The sequence below is a fragment of the Stenella coeruleoalba genome, assembly GCF_951394435.1.
Source record: "Stenella coeruleoalba genome assembly, chromosome: 2".
NCBI classification, from domain to species: Eukaryota; Metazoa; Chordata; class Mammalia; order Artiodactyla; family Delphinidae; genus Stenella; species Stenella coeruleoalba.
Window position 1 is genome coordinate 150789632 of NC_137147.1, and position 26719 is coordinate 150816350.

General features: G+C 41.8%; 1 long non-coding RNA gene across 1 annotated transcript; it reads left to right on the forward strand.

Annotated features, from left to right (window-relative positions):
- The first annotated feature begins 1455 nt into the window (after positions 1–1455).
- LOC307182183 lies at positions 1456–26144 on the forward strand. The gene is made up of 3 exons (XR_013827143.1): positions 1456–1581; positions 2356–2489; positions 25659–26144. It is a non-coding gene; the product is annotated as an uncharacterized lncRNA (long non-coding RNA).
- Positions 26145–26719: the final 575 nt, after the last annotated feature.

Consider the following 26719-nt stretch of genomic DNA (forward strand, 5'->3'; position numbering starts at 1 on the left):
GGTGGTGCAGTGGTTAAGAATCCGGCTGCCAACGCAGGGGACACGGGTTCGAGCCCTGGTCCGGGAAGATCCCATATGCTGCAGAGCAACAAAGCCCGTGAGCCACAACTACTGAGTCTGCACTCTAGAGCCCGTGAGCCACAACTACTGAGCCAACGCGCCACAACTACTGAAGCCCGCGCAGCTAGAGCCTGTGCTCCGCAACAAGAGAAGCCACCACAATGAGAAGCCCACGCACCGCAATGAAAAGTCGACCCCACTCGACCCATCTAAAGAAAGCCCGTGCACAGCAACGAAGGCCCAATGCAGCCAAAAATAAATAAAATAAATAAATAAATAAATAAATAAATAGTAAAAAGATGGCCACAAAATCTTTTGTGTCCTTGCATAGAGACCAGAAGTCTATTTCTCCTCCCCTTGAGTCTGGGCTGGCTTCGTGACCTGTTTTGACAAATAGAAGCAGCAGAAGTGATACTGTGCCAGGTCTTAAAAGACTGTGCAGCTTCCACGTTTGCCCTCTTGGAGCCCCAAGCCGCATGGAAAGAGGTTCAGCCACCCAGATGGAGAGCTGAAAGGTGCCTGGCTAAAAGAAAACTGTTTCTCTGCTCGTAGCACTTCTGACGCCAAGTGTGTAGATTTTCCACACCAAGCAATTCTCCAATTCTCTGTGCACACGAAGTGGTGTCCCACAATTTAATTCAATTCTGACATTATTAATCTAGAGTTAGCACACAGGTTAAGGGGATCAGTCCCACTATGCAAATAGTGGGTCCCCAGGTTACCCACACTTCTGTCCAACTTCTATCCAACTTCTGTCCAACTTCTGGCTACGAATCAGGAGTTCCCACGACCCTCCCCTCAGGTTTGATAATTTGCTATAATGGCTCAGAACTCAGGGAAACACTCTGCTTACTATTATTGGCTTATTATAAAGGATACTGTAAAGGGTACAGAGGAACAGCCAAAGGAATAGGTGCATGGGGTGGGGTCTGGAAGAATCCTGAGCACAGGAGCTTCTGTCCCGTGAATTTGGGGTGTGCATCCTCCCGGCACATAGACACGTTCACCAAACTAGAAGCTCTCTGAACAATCTATAGTTTAGTCATTTTAGGAAGGTCCCATTTTGTAGGTATGATTGATTAAATCACTGGCCATTGATCATTAACTCAGTCTCCAGCTTCTCTCCTCTCCATGGAGGCTGGGGGTGGGACTGAAAGTTCTAATCCTCTAGTCACTTGGTTGGTTCCTCTGGTGACCAGCCTGTATCCTGGGGCTTTTGGCCACCATTCATCTTATTAACATAAACTCAAGCATGGTTGAAAAGGGTTTATTATGATTAACAAAGACCCTTCTCTCACCACATCACTCAGGAAATCACAAAAATTTTAAGAGCTCTGTGACAGGAACTGGGACGAAGACCAAATATAGATGTCTTATTTTATCACAGTGTCACATTGGCCAAGCCCTTGATGTTCCAGCTGTCACAGTGAGACACCAGACTTGTGGGAAAAGCTGTCTTGAATTCCCAGCCGCAGGCAAAGAGCTGTCCTGCTAAGTCCAGCGAACCCAAATTGCACAACTGTGAGTAAATGCACAGGGGTTGTTTTAAACCACTAAGTTTTGGGATAGCTAGTTACAAAGCAATAGATGAATGCAACAGAAATATAGTGATGGACTAATGATAGCTCAAGTTCTTTGGGGTTCACCCTTCAAAAGGTGGAGGTTTTGCCTGGGCTCACTCATAGGGCTGCATTCAGCTGGAGGGTTAGCTGGGCTGGAAGGTCCAAGACAGCCTCACTCACAGGGCTGGCCATTGGTTCTTCTCCATATGTCCTCTCATCTTAAGTAGGCTAGACCAGTTTCCTTACATGGTGGTCTTAGGGCAGCGTTCCCAGAAGGAAAAACCAGGAGCTGCAAGGCTCCCTGAAGGTGAGTCTCTACGGACTTATACAGTGTCACTTCCACCACATTCAAAGCAAGTCAAACAGTCAGCCCAGATTCATTCAAGAGACGGGAGAGAACCACGTAGTTTCTTTTCTCATCTTATTGATGAGAAGAGCTGCAAAGTATTGTGGCCAAGTTTTTCAATTTACCATCATGTCACAAAAATTTTAGTGAAATGCCAGGTATTTGTGCTTAGGAACAGAACTAGAATGACTGTACACAAAATAACATATATGACATTTTAAAATTAATCTAAGAAAGCATTATATCATCATTTTTACTTTAGCCCTATTGTCAAAACCACCTTAACTTTCTTTTTTTCTTTATTTTTTAGAAAGCCAATTTTAAAAGATACCAAATACTAAAATAGGGTTTCCGAACTGTTTTATGAATTACCAAACATTTCCTCAGGTCTTGAGATCATCCTGCATGGCCCCCATCGCTGGTGAGCGCTTTTCTGCCCCTGAAATCCTTTTAAGCCTGGGGAAAAGAGAGTAAGGAGAAAGTGGAATGTGAGAGCAGCAATCAGCTGGAAATTCTGTCAGGTAAGACCTTTAGATCATTGGGTAGGTCCCTATCTATCAGAAATCGTGCTCTAAAAACTTCTGTAAAAACCTACATTTCAAAATGTTAAGCTTAACTTTTCTGGACTTGTCCTTGAGTGATTAATAGTTAGAAACGTACTGAGAACCAGCTCTTATAGAGCATCCTTTCGTTCACAAATTCCACAAATATGGGTTTGCTAAACTAGAAGAATTAGAGAATATCTGCATTTAGTCCAAGATATTTATGTCATGGGTCATAAAACAATGGTGGCACTTATCTAAGCCTGATAAAGGAAACTTACCCATTTACAGGAATCTTTATGATTGTTTGTAGCATCTTTTATAATCGAGAGAAATATCTTGCACACAGTGTTTTGATCAAAAATGCTATAAGAGGGCTTCCCTGGTGGCGCAGTGGTTAAGAATCTGCCTGCCAGCTCAATGTCAAAAACACAAACAACCCAATCCAAAAATGGGCAGAAGACCTAAATAGACATTTCTCCAAAGAAGATATACAGATTGCCAACAAACACATGAAAGAATGCTCAACATCATTAATCATTAGAGAAATGCAAATCAAAACTACAATGAGGTATCACCTCACACCAGTCAGAATGGCCATCATCAAAAAATCTACAAACAATAAATGCTGGAGAGGATGTGGAGAAAAGGGAACCCTCTTGCACTGTTGGTGGGAATGTAAATTGATACAGCCATTATGGAGAGCAGTATGGAGGTTCCTTAAAAAACTACAAATAGAACTACCATATGACCCAGCAATCCCACTACTGGGCATATACCCTGAGAAAACCATAATTCAAAAAGAGTCATGTACCACAATGTTCACTGCAGCTCTATTTACAATAGCCAGGACATGGAAGCAACCTAAGTGTCCATCAACAGGTGAATGGATAAAGAAGATGTGGCACATATATACAATGGAATATTACTCAGCCATAAAAAGAAACTAAATTGAGTTATTTGTAGTGAGGTGGATGGACCTAGAGTCTGTCATACAGAGTGAAGTAAGTCAGAAAAACAAATACCGTATGCTAACACATATATATGGAATTTTAAAAAAATGGTTCTGAAGAACCTAGGGGTAGGACAGGAATAAAGACGCATAAGTAGAGAATGGACTTGAGGACACGGGGAGGGGGAAGGGTAAGCTGGGACGAAGTGAGAGAGTGGTATGGACATATATACACTACCAAGTGTAAAATAGATAGCTAGTGGGAAGCAGCTGCATAGCACAGGGAGATCAGCTAGGTGCTTTGTGACTACTTAGAGGGGTGGGATAGGGAGGGTGGGAGGGAGATGCAAGAGGGAGGAGATGTGGGGATATATGTATATGTATAGCTGATTCACTTTGTTATAAAGCAGAAACTAGCACACCAGTGTAAAGCAATTACACTCCAATAAAGATGTTAAAAAAAAAAAAAAAGAATCCACCTGCCAATGCAGGGGACACAGGTTCGAGCCCTGGTTCGGGATGATCCCACATGCTGCGGGGCAACTAAGCCGGTGCACCACAACTACTGAGCCTGTGCTCTACAGCCTGCGAGCCACAGCTACTGAGCCTGAGTGCCACAACTACTGAAGCCCGCCTAGATAGAGCCTGTGCTCCGTAACAAGAGAAGCCACTGCAGTGAGAAGCCCGTGCACCGCAACGAAGAGTTGCCCCCGCTCACTGCAACTAGAGGAAACCACGCACAGCAGCAAAGAACCAAAGCAGCCAAAATAAATAAATAAAATATATAAATTTATTTTTAAAAAATGCTATAAGAGAGCTCAGTGTCTGCCTAAGAAGTAACACAGTGCATTCCTCAATAGAGATTAAAGTTGAAGCCATCTGTAGTATCGATGAGGCAATCTTTTTTTGTTGTTGGAGAGGAGGTTATGATAACTTTTAGATAAAGCAAAAGTTGCATGCAATTTTCAGTTCTACCACTAGATGTATCCATCTTCTTACCAACTTACTCATCTTCTTATCAACACAAGACAGAAATCTCCAGCGCATAATTTGTGGAAAGCTTAATGTTAGGCACTCCAGATTATCAAAAATAAGATGCAGTTGATGTTCTAAACATCATAGTAGTCTGGTGGAGACAAGACAAGAACTCAAGAATCTGTATTTCAAAGCAGAATATAAATGTCAAAATACAAATGAGAAGTTCTATGGAAACTCAAAAGAGAGAATAACTCCAAAACATTAGCAGAAGATTTTTGGATGAGGTAGCATTTGAATTTTGAAGTTCAAGTAGCATTTCAACTGACTGAGGTGGAGAGTGTTGGATAAACAAACACAGATGTGGGAAAGCATGATAATGTGTTCTTGGAACACCAAGAGATAAGACTTGACATGTAGTGTAGGGCTATATTGTTTTAAATGCCAAGTTGAAGAGATTATAATTAATTCAATCAATGATGGAGGTGCCCCCCAGCCCCACCCCCACCCCCAGTTCTTTGAGACACCAGTCTATAAACCAGGCTCTGTTCCTCCACATTCCTTCCTTTGGGCGGAGTCAGGACTCCCTTTCCCCCACACCTACAGCCCTCCTACCTACTAGAATATCTGACAAATATGTTGGGGGTAGTGAAAGTGAGAGATAAAAAATAAACCCAAATTCATTTTTCCCAGTTTTTCTCTTTTTATTAAGGGTACTCATGTTATTATTATTTTAACTATTTTCGAAAATTTGGCTTACCACTAAAGAATGTATATTTCATATGATGAGAATATTCAAAAGAATAGACCACATTATGGAGGTAACTAAAACATCCACAAATGTTACTGAGTTGAGGAAGATTATTTGAACACACAGTGTATATTGCTCCAAAGAATAATGTCCAATTAGGGCAGAGATTGCAAACTGGTGACTCGGGGTCCTATCTAGCTCAAAATATGTTCTGTAAGGGCACTTCCCTGGTGGTCCAGCAGCTAAGACTCCGTGCTCCCAATGCAGGGGGCCCAGGTTTGATCCCTGGTCAGGGAAATAGATCCCACATGCCACAGCTAAAGATCCAGCATGCCACAATGAAGATCCCGCACTTCACAATGAAGATCCTGTGTGCTACAACTAAGACCTGGCACAGCCAAATAAATAAATATTTAAAAAATAAAATATATATATATATATATATATATATGTATATATATATATGTTTTGTTAAATTTGCACAACATTAAAAAAAATTTTTTTTGAGGGCTTCCCTGGTGGCACAGTGGTTGAGAGTCCGCCTGCCGATGCAGGGGCCACGGGTTCGTGCCCCGGTCCAGGAAGATCCCACATGCCGTGGAGCGGCTGGGCCCGTGAGCCATGGCCGCTGAGCCTGCACGTCCGGAGCCCGTGCTCCAAAACGGGAGAGGCCACAGCAGTGAGAGGCCCACGTACTGCAAAAAAAAAAAAATTTTTTTTGAGTTACTTGATATTACTTTACAAATCATGAGGCTTTCACATGCAATCTAGATTTCTGGCTTCTCTTCAAATATTGTAAAATTTCATAACAAGGCATCCCCGTTCTCATTCGGCATAGTCAGCTGGAGCTGTGTAGAGACCACCCCCCCATTCAGTAACACACCTCCTCTCTAGTTTCCATGTGCCCTGCTCCCTTCTGTAATACACAGGACCTGCTTTCCAATTTATATTACCTGTCTGGCCCATAGACATTTGATTTGTGTGATCTCTATGTCTGCCCGTTGGGATCTGCAGATTTTAGTATCTTTGTTGGACTGGTCATCACCAGTCATTACACACTGATGTTCTCAAACTCTTTCCTGCATCCACATTTTGGTCAGTGTGTAAAATTGATTTTGTTGCAACTGAGCATATATGCCATCAATTCATTAAACTAAGTGGGTTGTGTGACTTGCTATTGAATCGGGTATAATCTTCTACAAGGAAGAGGTAAGAGACAAAGTGTAGAATCCAGAAAGATCACATGATTAATGGAACACCGGAGAACTTTGCCCCATGAGTATATAAGGGCAGCAAAAAAATGTCTATTCAAGTAACAATACAACGAATTCAATAACTATGGGTGCTCTGGTGGTGAGATATTTTGAAATATATTAATGTGTTTTTTACTTCTGTACTTCTTTGGCTATGCCTTCCCCCCCAATTTAGTCTTCATTGCCTTAAGAAGGATTAGGATATTTTTTAGCAGGAATGCAAAGTCATTGTTTAATCTTGAAGCCCATTTCAGAAGCAAGAGTCTTGAAGCCAGGTGTACAGTCAGGGTCTAAATAGGAAAACAGAAATCCCTTTAAGAACTTACAGTATAGGAAAATTGACTTAGGTAACTGGGTTTACAGGAGATGGAGTAGGTGAGAAACCAGAGACTGGATGGTGAAGTCACCCAGAGATGAGCCACATCAGCAAGACTGGAGGGGCAAAGGGAGGAGACTGTCGCTACAGGAAACTGGATCCACAGTGGAGTAAGGCAGCTCCTGCCAGAGGTACCGCAAAGGCAGAGAGAAATATTTAGAATTCTCCCTTCCATCCCGGCCCCATCTCCTGCTAGTGTCATCCAGTGGCTGAGCCCAGCCAGAGTCAGTACCATGGGGACCTGCAGGCATCCGGAGCCCCCGGAGAGATGGACAGGGGCAGGACCAGAGAGCGCTAGAGGGCAAGCAGGTTCAGTGTCCACACACCAATTACAAAGGCCAGCCACTGGAGATAGAACAGCGTTTTGCTTTGTTTTGTTTTCATCTTCCTAAACGTTCTCTTTAAATCTCTAGACCCAAAGCCTGGAGGGCTAAGTTTAGAGTCTATAACATAAAACATAGGGTATAGAACATGAGGTCATGGCAATTTCCTGTCACACAAAAAGGCAATAAAAACCCTTCCTGGCTTGGGAGAAGGAGCTTGGAGGAAATACTGAGGAACACAGGATTCTCGAGCTCCATGAATGGGGACAGGCAGGGAAAAGGAGCCTCAGCTTGAAATTCCTAGAGCAGGGGGTGCTCATGCACTATTTTCTTTTCTTTTCTGGTTTTTTTTCCTTTATTTTTATTTTTTTTAAATTTATTTATTTATTTTTGGCTGTGTTGGGTCTTTGTTTCTGTGCGAGGGCTTTGTCTAGTTGCGGCGAGCAGGGGCCACTCTTCATCGCGGTGCGCAGGCCTCTCACTATCGCGGCCTCTCCTGTTGCGGAGCACAGGCTCCAGACGTGCAGGCTCAGTAGCTGTGGCTCATGGGCCTAGTTGCTCTGCGGCATGTGGGATCCTCCCAGACCAGGGCTCGAACCCATGTCCCCTGCATTGGCAGGCAGATTCTCAACCACTGTGCCACCAGGGAAGCCCCTGCACTATTTTCTGTTTGGAAATTTGGAAGGACGCCACCTTAAAGAATACCCGACACCAACAATAGAGTAGCAATGGCGGGGTGGAGTGTTTAGGCAGAGAAACGGCCTGTGATTGTGGTTTTCCATGGGTTTTCTGGGGTTATGTGTGTCCTGGACAAGATCCAGAGGCCGTGTGCCTCCATGCAGGCTGCACAACAGCTGAGAGGGCGTTACTGGGGCAGGACTGGATTCCAGCTGAGGAGAGCAGACCCCTCGCGCAGGGAGGCCAAGGCAAGAGCCATAGGCTTCCAAGCAGGTGATGGCTAGTGGTGCACACAGCAGAGAATAAGACACCTTAGCTGAGCAAGGTGTCGTCTTAGGCCAACAAGCGGCAGAGGTCGGCAGATCAGCAGGTGAGCCAGACACTCCTCTGCACAGCGCAGTGCTGGACCCAGGCTACCTGCCACCTGTACTCAGAGCACAGGCCTGGGGCAAAGGGTTGGGAGAGTCAGAAAAGCCTAATCATGAACTTTGACTTTGAATTAACTGAATTTGAATTTTGAATTCGTTATGTAGGGAGAAAAAGAATAAGTTTCCTTCTACCCTTATAAATTCTCAGCTGGGCCCCTATAACAGAAGACACATTAACAAGAGAAAACAAGCAGAAGTTTATTAACATGTGTATCACACATGTAACACATGGGAGAACCCAGAGATGAGTAACTCATAGGTTTGGTTAGAACTTTAGTTTATATAATATCTTAGCAAAGGAACAATAAATTTTAGAGAAGTGACAAGAAAAAGGACCTAGAGTCCCCAATGGGCAGCAAATTATGGGACGGCAAGTATATGGGAAACAAATGAGAGACAAAGGCTAGGTTGTAAACTTTGCATGTAAACCCCTCTGGTGTCATCTCCAGGCTGACAGGGTCTAAAGTCTCCAGTGATTCACTTTTGTCCTTCCTCGTAGAGAGGGGAGAGACACCTTTGTAAATTTATGTCCTACTTTTAGGCAAATAGGGGAAAGGCAGGTGGATTTTCTTTTTTCTTTCTTTTTTTAAAAGGAAATTATTTCATAAACAAGTAGCATTTTAAAAAATTCTGTTGAGGTATAATTGACATATTAGTTTCACGTGTACAGTGCAATGATTCGGTATTTATGTAGCGAAATGATCATCACAATAAATCCGCTTAACATCCGTCACCATGCACAGTTATATTTAGAATTCTTTTCTTGTGCTCAGAACTTTCAAGACCCATTCTTCTAGCTGCTTTCAAATATGCAATGCAGTATTCTTAACTGTAGTCACACTGCAGTGCACTATATCCCTATGACTTTCCTTATATCTGATTCTTCTCATTTGCCTTTAGCTCAAAATAATCCTTATGCCTAAGTGGCATGTTTGGGGGTGGCATATTCTGTCACCCTTCAGTTGTTTTTCCAAAACAGATGAGATTTTAAACTGGAGCTGTTTGAGTTACCTTAAAGGAACAGGACGAAATGTTTTCCCACCATTTGTAGAAATGAGGGGCTCTTTCAATTTTTAATGACAAATAAAGAACCTTACATTTCTTTGCTTCTGAATCATTACGACCATAAACTTCAAACCTATTGCATATGAAGGGTTTCAGGTAATTTTTTCTGCTCTGAGTTTAAACACACAGACTACACACACACACGCGTGCACACGCGCACACACACACACACACACATACACACACACACACACACACACACACATGCATGCACTACTTTGCAGCCCTTCAATGGCCTTCTTTATTCTAGCCTTTCCCCAAAGCAGTGAATGCCATTCTAATGAATGGAGAATCACTGGGCAACAAGTATCATTTTTGGAAAGAAAACAAATCTTGATATAAAATTTCCAAGTAGCTTTCAAAATTCCAAATTCATTTCTTCTAGCGAATTAACCATGGTCCTCACAAAGACATTTACTTTCATCTAGATGTCCCCACTTCCAGGAGGTTTCTGTATAGAATCTGTTTCATCTCTCTTCAAAAGCCCTCTAGGTTTACCTGGGTGGCCTTGGTCTTAAGTAGAATCCTCACATTCCTTCATCAGTGGCTTTCCTTCATTCCCCCACTGACCGCACCTCATAGGAAGCTTCAGCCATGATGTACACAGAGCCTCCCTCAATGGGGGGTAAGCTTCAGACAGGCTTTGGACAAGGTCCCAAGTACAGGAGTGCAGGATGTGCATTGCCCCAGGGGCATCGTTTTTATCCTCAGCTGTATGTCTGACTCCCCCCACAGGGTTATACATGGTGGTCGTCACTCCACAACAACAAGGTAAGCGGCTATCTTTTCTTAAGAGCAACAGACAGTGCAGGCCAATCCCTCCACCCAAGTCCCTCTTCTCCTTGCTGGCGGCTGTGTCTTCCTTGGCTTGTGGCAGAGAAAGGGCTGTGGGCATCTCCTGAGCCAAGGTTCTGCCCGAATCAGTATGGCCCTGCCCTTGTCTCTTCTCTGCCTCCCCAGCACCTCCCAGGTCTGCACAGTTTCTCTGTCAGTAGCGTTGGGTTCTCTTTCAAGCCTAGCTTTAAAAATCTTGTCTCTTTCTCCAAAGCCTAGTCTTTCCAGATATCCCCTAAGCCTGACATTAGGGCCTGAGTTGCTTTAAGATTTTGTTTGGTGCTTCATGTCTTTATCTCTCTGAAAAGAGGCTCAGTTCTTTGAATCATTCGGAGTCCAAGAAAGAAACTTTAAATATAGCATCCCACGTTCTTTGCTTTCTTCTGCCAGCTATCCTGTGTCTACCTCTGCTTAGCGCTCCTGGCCTATCAACTGGGCCCAAGGAACTCAGGGATCTGGTCCAGGTCATGGGGAACCAGAGACTCAAACACATTATGGTACCATTTCTACTCTACTGAGGCCACCCATAGTGGGGTGGGGCACTCTGCAGGGGTGTCCTCCAAGGGTCCCTTGTGAAAAGTGGGGCACAGGCTCCTGCTTTGATTACTGAACCAAGCTCCACCAACCTACCCCCCACTACAGGTCTGACTGCTCCCCAAGGGGCTGGGTTCCAGTAGCCCCATTCAGTCACTTTAGCTTTTTTGCTCTCCTCTCCCTCTTTCTCTGATTTCTCTCTTCCAGTCCTGGAAGAGCTTCTGTAATTGTCCTGCCCTGGAGGTGCGGAAATGCCCAGGAGTCAGAGTGTATTGCTCCTTACTTTATGGTTACTTTTTATAAAGCCTAAACTCTGGTCCTCTAATCAAGCTCAAAATCTGGAACCAACCCCTCTGTGAATTCAAAACAAAACCATTTCTCTGTCAGAGGCTTGGCTCACACAAGTCCAAAATGCTGTGCTTTCAGACTCTTTTGCCAGGTGTGAATTTAAAAATTCATTCAGTCCTTCAATTAAATTATTTGAATTATTTCTCTGTAGGCAGCACCTGCTTTCATCAAACAGTGAATGTCATTATCCAACCAGTGAAAAACTACAGAATAATTTTAGGAGAAGAAAAGGTCCAAGGTTAATATCTCTAAATTCTATCTCAGTACAAATTTAGAGACATGCTGAGACATTGTTATACTTTGGAATTATTGCTGATTGTGTGGTTTTGTTTTGACCCTTTGTATTTCTTCAAGAATGCCATCATGGCTTTAAAAATATTTGATGAACCCCTTCTTTATTGACATGTGTCTTGCAAGGCACTATGGAAAGATGGATGTTAAACGGAGTCAAGGTTTAAAGGCTTATCAAAATTTCTGGACTTAGAGGGGGCTTCCCTGATGGTCCAGTGGTTAAGAATCTGCCTTCCAATACAGGGGACACGGGTTCGATCCCTAGCTGGAGAACTAAGATCCCACATGCCACAGGGCAACTAAGCCCGTGCACCACAACTACTGAGCCTGCATGCTGCAACTAGAGAGAAGCCCACATGCCCCAACGAAGAGCCACATGACGCAACAAAAGATGCCTCATGCCGCAACTAAGACCTGACGCAGCCAAATAAATAAATACATAAATATTTTTTAAATATTCTGGACTTAGGGCTTCCCTGGTGGCGCAGTGGTTGAGAGTCCGCCTGCCGATGCAGGGGACACGGGTTCGTGCCCCGGTCCGGGAGGATCCCACATGCCGCGGAGCGGCTGGGCCCGTGAGCCGTGGCCGCTGAGAATTCTGGACTTAGAGATTTCCTTATGACATTTGGTTATTTCTTCTGATATATTTAACATCTCTTTATAGTCTAATACTCAGTAGAGAGAATCTCTACGTAAACGGGGAGATCATTTTTATAGGGAAAGACATGAGTTCATTAATCATTGAATTAAAACTTGTTTCGGTAAATTTATGAGGTAATAGAATAAATTTAAGACTTTATTTAGTAGCCTGTTTTTTCAGATCTCCACTTTGGTCATAATATTTAGTTACTCCTTGAGAAGAAGATTCTATAAAAATTGTCAGTTTTTCTTCAAAGGGGTCTTTAAATAATCCATATAACCCTTTGTACTAAATAACCAGATAATTAAGCCCTGACCTATGTCTCCTGACCCTGTAGACTTTCTCCCTTTAGAATCTGTGGCTGGTCTTGATTTCTGCCTGGGGCACGACCTAATATTGATGAAGAGATAATGTGTTCTTAAAATGTCTTTTCACCCTGTATAATTAATGAGAAAATGATGTATTTATCAAAGGCTTGCCAATATTTTTTTTGCTCCGTATTCCAAAGCTTTCAAGCTATTGCCTCAAACTATAGCTCAACAACATTCTTAAATAATGAAGCATTTGAATTTCTAGGAAGGTAATAGCCATTTACTGCAAAGATATCCAGGCTAATTTAGAAAGAAAGAGTAATGCATCTACTGAAGGACAGTTTTCTACTTCCCTTCTCCAGGTTCTAATATCTTCATGGAATTACTTTACTGGGGAAATCTCTTTGTCTTTCATTAAAGATTTAGCTCCTGCATGAGAAGTATTCTTTTTTTTAAATTGAAGTATAAGGACTTCCCTGGTAGTCCAGTGGTTAAGATTCCACGCTTCCAACGCAGGGGGCATGGGTTCAATCGCTGGTCAGGGAAAAAAGATCCCTCATGTTGCACGGTGCAGCCAAAATATAAAATAAAATATTAATAACAAATAAATTGAAGTATAGTTGGTTTACAATATTGTGTTAGCTTCAGGTGTACAGCAAAGTGATTCAGTTATACATACATATATTTTCTTCAGATACTTTCCATTATAATTTATTACAAGACATTGAGTATAGTTCCCTGTGCTATATAGTAAACCCTTGTTGTTTATTTTATATATAGTGGTGTGTATCTATTAATCCCATACTCCTAATCTATCCCCCTCTTCCCCTTTGGTAACCGTAAGTTTGTTTTCAAATGTCGTATATTAACGCATATATGTGGAATCTAGAAAAATGGTAAAGATGTACCAGTTTGCAAGGCAGAAATAGAGACACAGATGTAGAGAACAAATGTATGGACACCAAAGGGGGGAAAGCAGGTTGGCAGGGGGCAATTAATTGGGAGACTGGGATTGACATCTATACACTAATATGTATAAAATAGATAACTAATAAGAACCTGCTGTATAGCACAGGGAACTCCACTTTGCTGTACAGTAGAAGCTAACACAACATTGTAAAACAACTATACCCCAATAAAAAAAAAAGGACAAACTGTAAGTTTGTTTTTGAAGTTTGTGAGACAGTTTCTGTTTTGTAAATAAGTTCATTTGTATCATTTTTTAATTCCACATAAAAGTGATATAATATTTGTCTTTGTCTGACATTTCACTCAGTATGATAATCTCTAAGTCCATCCATGTTGCTGCAAATGGTAATATGCCATTCTTTTTTATGGCTGAATATATATATATATCTCACATCTTCTTTATCCATTCATCTGTTGATGGACATTTAGGTTGCTTCCATGTCCTGGCTATTGCAAATAGTGCTGCTTTGTACATTGGGGTGTATATATCTATGCCCAGGAGTGGGATTGCTGGATCATATGGTAGCTCTGTTTTTACTTTTTAAAGGAATTTCCATAGTGGCTGCACCAGTTTACATTCCCACCAACAGTGTGGGAGGGTTCCTGTATGGGAAGTATTCTTAAAGAGAACAATCTAGTTCCTTCTGGAAAGCAACAGGGGTATTCTACCTATAACATGTTTAATTAAATTAAGGTGTACACTCTTTATTTTTTTACCTTAAATTATTAATTTATTTGGCCAATTCTCTACTACAGATATTTCTTTTTCTGTAACAAGTAATGCCACATTGAAATTCATTTACATATATAGCTGCGTATTTGGGAGAGTATTTCTGTAGATTTATTCCTAGAGAAGAATTTCTATGTTGCGTAGTAAGTAGATTTTTTAATTTGATATATGCTGTGAATTTTCTCCACAAAGCTCTGTGCCATTAGCAGTCCACACACAAGTACGTGAGTGGTATTCCATTAAGGTGTGCACTTCTTAACGTATTCATTGATAAGAAATAAAACAATTTACTATTAACTGTATATTATATCACTTTCACCAAAGTAATATTAGTCCATAGTTTTAAAATATCATATAACTGCTAAAGTCATGTACCAAAACACAGCAATCTCCTGCCCTTTTCATCTTATTGTTCTCTGCCTTAAATGTAACCACTTAGGTATATATATAATTTTTTTACATATGTATATATATATTTTTTCACATACATAATTCAAGTAGTATGAGTGAACAGTCTTGTTAGTTGGTGGTCTTTATTTTAGAGCAAACAGGTGGCCAGCTGCCTTTTTCATCATGTAACCCCAAAGGTCATTCTCTATAGACATTTTTTCCTGAGGCTGTCCATCTTGCCATCTCCTGCCTGTATTTATAAGACTGGTTACTGTTAGTCTGAAATTCAGTGGGGAAGGAGAATGGTTTTACTTTTCAGTATGCAGAATATCACTTACTTGTTTTAAATGTGTCATTTCATCCTCATTCTCCTCTATTCCTGGCATCCTCAAGCCCGGAGCCTCTGGTCTAATTTCTCCAAAGCATCCCTTCTGCTGAAAGTGTTGGGAAGGGGGAGGGCCCTACTACTTAGAGTGTGAATGGCAACCTAGCAAGCTGACTGTTGATTATACAGACTTTCAAACAATCCCCTGCTTTCGGTCCTCACACACGCACTCACATGCCTCACTCTCTGACTTCTGAGGTGTTCGGCACTTCTAATCCCTGAGCATTTCCAGGGTTCTGAGGGGGTAAATCAACTTCTTCCCATCAGTATCCCCTCTATAGGTACTCCTCCATCTTAAAATTGTAAATGTACTGATTATATTTAATATGTCACAGGGTGGGGAAGGGTGGGGAGAGATAGGAATTAGTCTTCAAATAAGCCATAATCAGGACTTCCCTGGTGGTGCAGTGGTTAAAAATCCGCCTGCCAATGCAGGGGACACGGGTTCGAGCCCTGGTCCGGGAAGATCCCACATGCCACGGAGCAACTAAACCCGTGTGCCACAACTACTGAGCCTGCGCTCTAGAGCCCGTGAGCCACAACTACTGAAGCCTGCGCACCTAGAGCCCGTGCTCCGCAACAAGAGAAGCCAGTGCAGTGAGAAGCCCACACGCTGCAGTGAAGAGTAGCCCCTGCTTGCCACAACTAGAGAAAAGCCCGTGTGCAGCAATGAAGACCCAACGCAGCCAAAAAATTAAAAGAAAAAAAGCAATAATCAAAGCATCAGTTGTGTTCGTTTTTTTGTCTATATGTGGTTATAAATCATACTTGTCATTTAATTAGAATTTATATTCTAATAGAAAAGTGCTGTTTATCCTCCATTAGTTAGGTATGACATGTCCTTTTTTAAATAGAAGTCAGTCTTTATAGGTAAGAAAGGCACCTTGAAGTAGCACTTGCCAGACGCCCTAACAGAACAGTGACCCTGTGCTATTGGTGAGGTCCACGAACCTTGACTTAAACCTTTGAAACATTCTAGTAACTCCAGGAACACATGAGAGGAAGAGTTGAACTCTGTCTCAAGAGTAAACTGAAGTAGTGAAAGAGCCTCAGGCTGAGATGAACTCTGAATATCTAATTCCATCCCTGGCTCGGAGGTATTAGAGACACCTGTCCTGGACACCTGGGATCCAGGTAGTAAGTTTGGGCAATCGATCTATACTCACTCTGTGCTCCTTGCCTTCCTAGCAAAGTACCAGAGGGCATAGGTACTTTGGATTTGTGTGGCTGCCAGGTGGAAAATATCCAAGGCTGAATGAAAGCCATCATTGAGATGGCCTCCAGGATTATAAGACGTTTATAGTTTCCTCCATTCATATACAATGATAAGAAGTGGAGGATGTATGGATTTTGAATTGTGTGAGACCTGAGGATAATCATCAAACCAACATAGTCCTTGCCTGTTTTTCTCTTCTGATCTCTTATTTATATAAATATTGTTATTAAATCCAGAACAAAATAATGAGCTATAAAAGATTTTGACTTCATCATTTGATTTTATCTAAAAATAATCTTAAAACCCCAAATAGATAAGTAAATCCCATTATTTAAAAATGTGTTTATTTATATTTTATTTTTGGCTGCCTTGGGTCTTCCTTGCAGTGTGCGGGCTTCTCATTGCGGTGGCTTCTCTTGTTGCGGAGCACGGGCTCTAGGTGCACGGGCTTCAGTAGTTGTGGCTCGTGGGCTCTAGAGCGCAGGCTCAGTAGTTGTGGTGCACAGGTTAGTTGCTCCGCGGCATGTGGGATCTTCCCGGACCAGGGCTCGAACCCGTATCCCCTGCATTGGCAAGCAGATTCTTAACCACGGGGCCACCAGGGAAGTCTGTAAATCCCATTATTTAAATCCTAAAAATGTAGGTGGAGATCTTAGGTGGTGACCCTTTTCTAGTAAAACACTGAAGACAAAATACTAACAGCAATCTGAAACAATTGTAGAAAAATAAGATTCTAATATAGTTAAAGGAAAGCTTCAGTTTCAAGGTTAAAAATGGATGACCAGACCTCTGAGTTTACCGAGGTGCCAATGCCTCTTTGTCACAGCTCACAGGGGGCATGGTCTTTCCGAGAGTGGGGCTTCCTGGAAGACTTAGGCACAACCTGAGCTCTGAAGGCAAAGACCCTCATATATGAGTCTCAAAGGGAAGAGTCTTACATTTTTGCCCGTGTGACCTAAAGAAATTACATAGGATTTTTGCATCTCGGTTGCCTTGTGTGTAAAATGGGATGATTAAAGTTAAAAGAATTAAACATTTAGAGGAGTGTCTGGCACTCCTCTAATTCTTAGCAATGATCACCTCACACATAAGAAAGGACAGAAACAGAAAAATGCATTTAAAAGGAGGAGGAGGGGCAGAATTAGCTAAAGGCCAAAGAGCCCAGGGTCCCTGCCTCTGGTTCTAAATTGTATTTCAATTCAGGAAATTCCAGGATTGCATCAGGCCAATAAGATAAGCAGCCTGTCATCTTACACTGTTTGCCAGGACGTGATGCACTTTTTATATTAGGTTGCTGTTCTAATATGAGTCACATATGTGAGCTACAGCTACTTCTGCAGATGGAATAGTGTTTCATCAAGGTACAGGAAATGCCCTTTCTCCTTTTTTCTCACCTTTAACCTGAAAATCATGTGGTATTTATTTCCTACGTATTAACTCTACAATTAACTCCAAATTACCCATGCTAGTAAAGGGAAAGAACAACACAGATGGTTATGAAGAGTGCTTCAAAAATCCCTTATAATTTATGACTTTCGTGTTTAGAATATTACAATTGAGAGTTGGTGTCTAAATGTTGTGGAAACAAAACATCAAGCAAAACAACTCTTTCTGGAAGACTGATCTCAGAGAAGTCAGAAAATTTATCCCATTCTCCATCCAATAATCTGGTACAAAACCATGCTGTTTTCCTCTTCTGAGCTAGGATGCACCGTATCATCTGAATGGAGAAAACCAACAGCCTAACTTGCGTGGTTGTTCACTGTTTGGTTCACACCCTTCCTGTGGATAAGGAAGATGTTTATTCATTCCTGACAGTTGAACTTAATTGTGAATAGAGCCTCAGTCTCCTTATCATTCTGGAAGGTTTTCTATGATAGAAGGAAGTAACAAAAAAAATAATGAATTTATCTATGAGTTTAAATTGTTTTTTAAATGCACAAGTAGTATGATTATATAATATGAAGAAATCAGGTCTTTGACAGTCTAGCCCTGTGCAAACTCGTTGATTAGATGTTTTCCCTCAAACCCCTGACAAAAAAAGGAAGGAAGGAAAGAATTATAGACTTGAAATCAATGATATTTAAATATACATATATATATATATACAGTTTCATTGAGTTGTAATTTTTTTATTGAATGAAGGAATCTTTAAATTCTTTAGCACTTTATGATTTTCAAAGTTTTCACACACCATGATTTCATATAACCCCATAATAACCCTTTTTTTACCCCTACCCCTGTATTGCCCTTCCTCCCTTCCCTCTCCCCACTGGTAACCACTAGTTTGTTCTCTATATCTGAGAATCTGCTGCTTTTTTGTTTTATTCACTAGTTTGTTCTATTTTTTAGATTCCACATATAAGTGATATCATACAGTATTTAACTTTCTCTGTCTGACTTAACTTCTTATAGCATAATGCCCTCCAAGTCCATCTGTTGTTGCAAATGGCATTACTTCATTCTTTTTTATGGCTGAATAGTATTCTGTTGTGTGTATATATATATATATATATATATATATATATATATATATATATATACACCACATCTTCTTTATCCATTCATCTGTTGATGGACACTTAGGTTACTTCCATACCTTGGCAATTGTAAATAATGCTACTGTGAACGTTAGGGTTCATGTATCTTTTCGAATTAGTTTTTTGGCTTTTTCCAAATATATACCTGGGGTGGAATTGCTGGGTCATATGGTAGTTCTATTTTTAGTTTTTTGAGAAACCTCTATGGTGTTTTCCACAGTGGTTGCACCAATTTACATTCCCACCAACAGTGTAGGAAGGTTCCCTTTTCTCCACATCCTTACCAACATTTTTTATTTGTGTTCTTTTTGATGGTAGCCATTCTGACAGGTGTGAGGTGATATCTCATTGTGGTTTTGATTTGAATTTCCCTGATAATAAGCGATATTGAGCATCTTTTCATGTGCTTGTTGGCCATCTTCATTTCCTCTTTGGAAAAACGTCTCTTTGGTTCTTATGCCCATTTTTTAATTGGTTTTTTTTTTGATGTTGAGTTATATGAGCTGTTTATATATGTTGGATATTAGCCCCTTATCAGTCATATTATTTGCAAATATCTTCACCTATTCAGTAGGTTGTCTTTTCCTTTTGTCAATGGTTTCTTTCGCTGCGCAAAAGCTTTTAAGTTTAATTAGGTCCTATTTGTTTATTTCTGCATTTGTTTCCTTTGCTTTAGGAGATGGATTCAAAAAAATATTGCTATGATTTATGTCAAAGTGTGTTCTGCCTATGTTTTCCTGTAGGAGTTTTATAGTATCTGGTCTTTTAGGTGTTTATTCCATTTTGAGTTTATTTTTGTGTATGGTGTTAGAGAATGTTCTGATTTTATTCTTTTACATGTTGCTGTCCAGTTTTGTCAGCACCAGCTATTGAAGAGACTATCTTTTCTCCATTGTATATTCTTGCCTCTTTGTCATAGATTAATTGATCATAAGTGTGGGAATTTATTTCTGATCTCTCTATCCTGTTCCATTGATCTATGTGTCTGTTTTTGTGCCAGTCCCATACTGTTTTTTTTTCTTTCTTTCTTTTTGTGGTACGCGGGCCTCTCACTGTTGTGGCCTCTACCGTTGCGGAGCACAGGCTCCGGACGTGCAGGCTCAGCAGCCATGGCTCACAGGCCCAGCCGCTCCACGGCATGTGGGATCTTCCCGGACCGGGGCACGAACCTGTGTCCCCTGCATCGGCAGGCGGACTCTCAACCACTGCGCCACCAGGGAAGCCCTCCCATACTGTTTTGATTAATGTATAGTCTGAAGTCAGGGAGCATGATTCCTCCAGCTCTGTTCTTCTTTCTCAAGATAGTTTTGGCTATTCAGGGTCTTTTGTATTTCCATACAAATTTTAAAATTATTTATTCTAGTTCTGTGAAAATGCCATTGGTATTTTTATAGTGATTGCATTGAATCTGTAAATTGCTTTGGGTAGTATGGTCATTTTAACCATATTAATTATTCCAATCCAATAACACGGTATATCTTTCCATCTATTTGTGTCACCTTCAGTTTCTTTCATCAGTGTCTTATAGTTTTCCAAGTACATGTCTTTTTCTTCCTTAGGTAGGTTTGATCCTAGTTATTTTATTATTTATGATGCAAAGGTAAATGGGAATGTTTCCTTAATTTCTCTTTCTGATAATTTGTGGTTAGTGTATAGAAATGCAACAGATTTCTGTATATTAATTTTGTATCCTGCAACTTTACCAAATTCATTGATGAGCTCTAATGGTTTTCTAGTGACATCTTTAGGATTTTCTAGGTATAGTATCACGTCATCTGAAAACAGTGACAGTTTTACTTCTTACTTTCCAATTTTGATTTCTTTCATTTCTTTTTGTTCTCTGATTGCCATGGCTAGGACTTCGAAAACCATGTTGAATAAAAGTGGCAAGAGTGGATATGCTTGTCTTCTAACTAATATCTTAGAGGAAATGCTTTCAGCTTTTTCACTGTTGAGTAGGATGTTCGCTGTGGGTTTGTCATATATGGCCTTCATTATGTTGAGGTATGTTCCCTCTATGCCCACTTGCTGGAGAGTTTTTATCATAAATTGATGTTGAACTTTATCAAAAGCTTTTTCTGCATCTATTGAGATGATCATATGGCTTTTATTCTTCTATTTATTAATGTGGTGTGTCACATTGATTGATTTGTGGATATTGAAAAATCCTTGTATCCCTGGGATAAATCCTACTTGATCATAGTGTATGATCCCATGATCCTTTTAATGTATTGTTGGATTTGGTTTGCTAATATCTTCTTGAGGATTTTTGCATCTATATTCATCAGTGATATTGGCCTGTAATTTTCTTTTTTTGTGATATCTTTGTCTGGTTTTGGTATCAGGATGATGGTGGCTTCATAGAATGGGTTTGGAAGTGTTCCTTCCTCTGCAATTTTTTTGGAATAGTTTAAGAAGGATAGATGTTGTTAACTCTTTAAATGTTTGATAGAACTCACCCGTGAAGCCATCTGATCCTGGACTTTTGTTTGTTGGGAATTTTAAAATTACTGATTCAGTTTCATTACTGGTGATTGACCTGTTCATATTTTCTGTTTCTTCCTGGTTCAGTCTTGGAAAATTATACTTTTCTAAGAATTTGTCCATTTCTTCCAGGTTGTCCATTTTATTGGTATATAGTTGTTCATAGTAGTCTTTTATGATCCTTTGTACTTCTGTGATGTTGGTTGTAACTTCTTTTTCATTTCTGATTTTATTGATTTGGGCCTTCTGCCTTTTTTTCTTGATGAGTGTAGCTAAAGGTTTATCCATTGTGTTTATCTTTTCAAAGAACCAGCTTTTAGTTTCATTGATCCTTTCTATTGTTTTTTTAGTTGTAATTTTTTAATGAACTCTACTGTGTGGTAAAACTATGAATCATGATTTTCAGTAAATTCTACTACCAGTTCATATATAAGTTCTAGAATGTGAGCTATAACAAAGTTTAACTCTCCAGCCTCAAGTGTGCAAACACTTTTTAGTATGCACTTAGAAATGCTTGCCTGAATATGTGATTTCTAAAATAGAAGGTGATATATCCTTTATACATTTATATATTCCACTTTATTATCTCTTTCTCTAGAACATCAATTCACAAGGACAGTTCATAATTAGTTAGCCCCTCTTTTTGACTTGACCTTAGGTGACTATATTTTCTCTAAATACTTACTTGCTGTTGTCAGCTATGGAAAGTTGGGTTTAGGGTCGAATTTCCTCCTTACATTCAGAAACTATCCCAGGACCAGTTTTTCATTTTTCCTCTGCATTGTCACTAATATTTGACAAGGGAGCCAAGAAGACTTAATGGGGAAAGGAGAGTCTTCTCCATAAATAGTGTTGGGAAAACTGTTTAACCACATGAAGAAGAATGAAACTGGACCCCTATCTTACACTATTTTTAAAAAAGTAACTCAAAATGAATTAAACATTTATGTAAGACCCAAAACTATAAAACTCATAGAAGAAAACATAGGGGGAAAATCTCCTTGACATTGGCTTTGGGAAAGACTTTTGGACATGACACCAGAAGCACAAGCAATGAAAGCAAAAATAAAGTGGAAGTACATCAAACTAAAAAGCTTCTGCACAACAAAAGAAATAATCAGCATTAAAAGGCAACCTATGGAATGAGAGAAAATATTTGCAAACCAGCTATCTGAAAAGGAGTTAATATCCAAAATATGTAAGGAACTCATACAACTCAATAGCAAAAAACCAAACAATTCCATTTTTAAATGGCAAAGTATTTAAAGACACTTTTCCAAAAAGAGAGACACAAATGGCCAACACATACATGAAAATATGCACGACTTCACTATCAGCAAAATGTCAATCAAACATATATAAAGAACTCTAGGGCTTCCCTGGTGGCGCAGTGGTTGAGAGTCTGCCTGCCGATGCAGGGGACGCGGGTTTGTGCCCCGGTCCAGGAGGATCCCACATGCCGCGGAGCGGCTGGGCCCGTGAGCCATGGCCGCTGAGCCTGTGCGTCCGGAGCCTGTGCTCCGCAGCGGGAGAGGCCACAACAGTGAGAGGCCCATGTACCGCAAAAAAAAAAAAAAAATATATATATATATATATATATATAAAGAACTCTTAAATTCCTAAATGTAAACTATGGTATATTTAAAATGTTAGTATATGTTACCTGGTTCTTTTCCAGAAAGATGTACCAAAGTACTATCCCATTAATTTTGCCTATCCTGGGAATTACTGTTATTTTTAATCTTTGTCAGTTCGACTGATTGAAAACAATACTGTTTTGTTGCTTAATTTAAATTTCTCTATTTCTAAGGTTGAGAAACTTGTTTATGAGCTGGTCTTCTGTCTCCAAAATTAACTCTAAACAGAGTTAATAAAGTACCCACTAAAGTGAAAGTTCTAGTTGAATTATTTATTTAGCAGGTAGAAGTTAGAGAGAACAGTGTTCCAAAGATCATGTAATTGTAGAGTTGAAAGGGACCTTAGAGATCTTCTAGCTTAATTTTGAGTAATCCTATGGTATGATTTGTTCCCTGTCCAAAAAGCAGTGACCTGAATCCTACTAAAACTAGAGAACTTAGATTAAACACTAGTGAGTTAAGGAAGAGAAGCAGCAAATGGGAAGAAAGTCTAAACTGAGTAGGAATGAGCATGACAACAAAGTTGAGGGAAGAGAACAGAGGAAAAGGTTAGTACCACTCTATAGGTGACTATTGGTAAGTCCTGCCAAGAAGGGAATTGGTGGGTACAGTGGCAAGGGCACTGGGTCCCAGGGGCCATCAGATGGGAGACTGACTTCTCTAGATCAGGGCAAGTAGACCCTGCTGCTGACCCTGCTGCCAGCAACAAATGTGCTGGAAGCTGAATCCAGACAGACAGACAAATGTTGGCGTCCTAAGGATAAGTCAAGAAAGCACATACCCTAACAGAGACAGGACTCACATTCTCCTATGGGGGAGGTACAAAACAGCAGCCCACAGTAATTCTACAAAGTGGAATTCAACCAACACTGCTATGTTTGGAAGGATAATTTTTGGTGGTTGTATATTTGAGGCCAGAGAGGGGGGTTCACCTCCTAGATCCTTGGATGGTCAGAGTTGCTTCCCAAGGAAGCCTGGCAGATAACCTGACTTTTTTTTAAAAGATTCTTTATAATATCTGTGTTGTGAAATTTCTAGACTTTGGTGGGTATTTAAAGCTGCTTGTTTCAGCTTCATATGCTAGACAGGGATTCTTTTCTCTTGAACTTTAATAATAGCATAGGTACTCCTGTACCAACTTTGAGTTGAGTATATGCTAAGCCTAACATTCTTCTTGCTCTTTGATCACTGACAGAGAAGTGGGTACTTCTGCAAGGAAAAGATTGTTGTTCTAGGGTGTGAGGACAGAGCTATAAACCATAGTTCTTCAGTTAGATGGTAACGGCCCATAGGGCTTACTTCTTCTAGATTTATTGGTCCCACCCAATCACAGTGAAACCAGCAGAGTGGGGTTACCCCCCAATAGCCAAGTGGGGCTAACCCCCAATAGCCAGGTGGTTCTGAGTGAGAGGGCTGGAAAGTTGACCTCTGACAGGTGGGCAGACCCTGTAACCCTCCCCTAGAGCCCTGCTGTAAGCTTCGACTGGCTAGGCAGGATCCAGAGATAAGAGTACCTCTAGGGAACACAGTGCAGCTTGGGGCTTGACAAAATGCCTGCCACTTTTGCTCCATCCTGGGAGTGACCTTGAAGACTATTGATGTTGCTGGGAGTTGTCAATGTCCTCCAGTCAAAGAGCACCCGGAACACCCCTGCAGTTTAGCATTTGGGTTTATTGCTCCTAGAAAGGGGGAGACAGCATCCCATGGCATGCGTCTCAGTAACCATGGGGGTTTGAAAAGACTTACTATAGGATCTGGGCTCTAGTTAGTTCATTTTAAGGCGAGCTTAAGGAGGCAAGAGCTTGCTTTGGACTGGAGGCTGTCGGGAAGCAGGGGCAATTCTGTGACTGGGGATCTTAATGAACCTTATCTAGAAGGAGGGAGGACTAGAGTAAAGCTAAGCCGTAATTGGTAAAGAAGCAGCAGTCACTTCTGCTGGCCAGGCTAGGGCATATTTGGGTGGTCATTTTTGTGGTCTGGACAGTGTTTTTGTCTGTGTTCAGACATGATTACAGAGTGGACTTGTTTCTGTCTTGATCCATCCTGGTCTCAGGGGCCTTGTCTGATGTTTGTTCTGTGAAATTATGTTTGACCGGAGAACACCAAGGCCAGCTGTGAGTGCCCACCATCAGGGGCTTCTCACACCCTTCTCCCAGTCAATCTGCAGTGGGGAGTGGAGTTCTTAAAGATCACTTGGGGTGATAGAAGAATGGGACTGTGGCTGGAAGGAGTGCCAGAGGGCTGTGCAGGGGGAGGAATGGCAGAAAGTCACGGACAGGCAGCAGACTGCATCCAGGAGCCAGAGGATGTGCAGGGTTGGCACACAGAAAGCACACTTCCATGAGTGAGCTTGAGCCAGTAATGGAGAGCTCAGATGAAGCAGGAAGGCTCTGGTATGGAAGATTCTGAGAGAACCAGAAGCTAGGGAAGGAATGAATTCTTAGGCAGGTATACTAAGGATCAGGCCTCTCCCGCTGCGGAGCACAGGCGCCGGACACGCAGACTCAGCGGCCATGGCTCACGGGCCCAGCCGCTCCGCGGCATGTGGGATCTTCCCAGACCAGGGCACGAACCCGTGTCCCCTGCATCGGCAGGCGGACTCTCAATCACTGCGCCACCAGGGAAGCCCCAAGATCAGGCTTCTTAGGATAGATGAATTGGAGCAATCAGTTCAATAAAAGTGTATCATTGATTTGAACATGGAGGCTTGAGCCTTCCGGCCTGCTCTTTTATATCCTGGAAAGTGTGGACTGCAAACCATTGAATGCTTTAAAAGATGTACTTTTATTACTTGATTGGTTTCAAAGACTTTATCTCCATTAGCCAGCACATTAATTGTGAACTATGTTTATCACTCAGACCAGAAAATAAAACTAGTTGGTAATAATATCTTGGGTAGGGCGTAAGATTGCCAGATTTAGGAAAATATTAGAAATACACACACACACATACACACACACATACACATATTTATAGATAGATAGATAAGTATAGGTATAGACATAGAAATAGATCTCCAGTTAAAATTTGTATTTCAGATAAACAATGAACGTGGAATACTTAGGAATACTGAGGAGCTTCAAGATGGCGGAAGGGTAAGACGCGGAGATCGCCTTCCTCTCCACAAATACATCAGAAATACATCTACACTTGGAACAACTCCTAAAGAACACCTACTGAACGCTGGCAGAAGACCTCAGACCTCCCAAAAGGCAAGAAACTCCCCACATACCTGGGTAGGGCTAAAGAAAAAAAGAAAAACCAGACAAAAGAATAGGGAAGGGACCTGCAGCAGTGGGAGGGAGCTGTGAAGGAGGAAAAGTTTCCACACACTAGGAAGCCCCTTTGCGGACGGCGAATGCGGGTGGCGGAGGGGGAAAGCTTCGGAGCCGCGGAGGAGAGCACAGCAACAGGAGTGCGGGGGGCAAAGCGGGGCCGACGGGCACTCACCAGCCCGAGACGCTTGTCTGCTCCCCCGCCGGGGCAGGTGGGGCTGGGAGCTGAGGCTCGGGCTTCGGTCGGAGTGCAGGGAGAGGGCTGGGGTTGGCGGCATGAACACAGCCTGAAGTGGGTTAGTGCACCACGGCTAGCCGGGAGGGAGTCCGGGAAAAAAGTCTGCAGCTGCCTAAGAGACAAGAGACTTTTTCTTGTCTTTGTTTCCTGGTGCGCGAGGAGAGGGGATTAAGAGCGCCGCTTAAAGGAGCTCCAAAGACAGGTGCGAGCCACAGCTATCAGCGCGGACCCCAGAGATGGGCATGACACGCTAAGGCTGCTGCTGCCGCCACCAAGAAGCCTGTGTGCGAGCACAGGTCACTCTCCACACCCCCTTCCGAGGAACCTGTGCAGCCCGCCACCGCCAGGGTCCCGGGATCCAGGGACAACTTCCCCGGGAGAGCACACGGCGCGCCTCAGGCTGGTGCAACGTCACGGCGGCCTCTGCCGCCGCAGGCTCGCCCCACATCCGTACCCCTCCCTGCCCCCGGCGTGAGTGAGCCAGAGTCCCCGAATCAGCTGCTCCTTTAACCCGGTCCTGTCTGAGTGAAGAACAGATGCCCTCAGGCGACCTACTCGCAGAGGCAGGGCCAAATCCAAAGCTGAA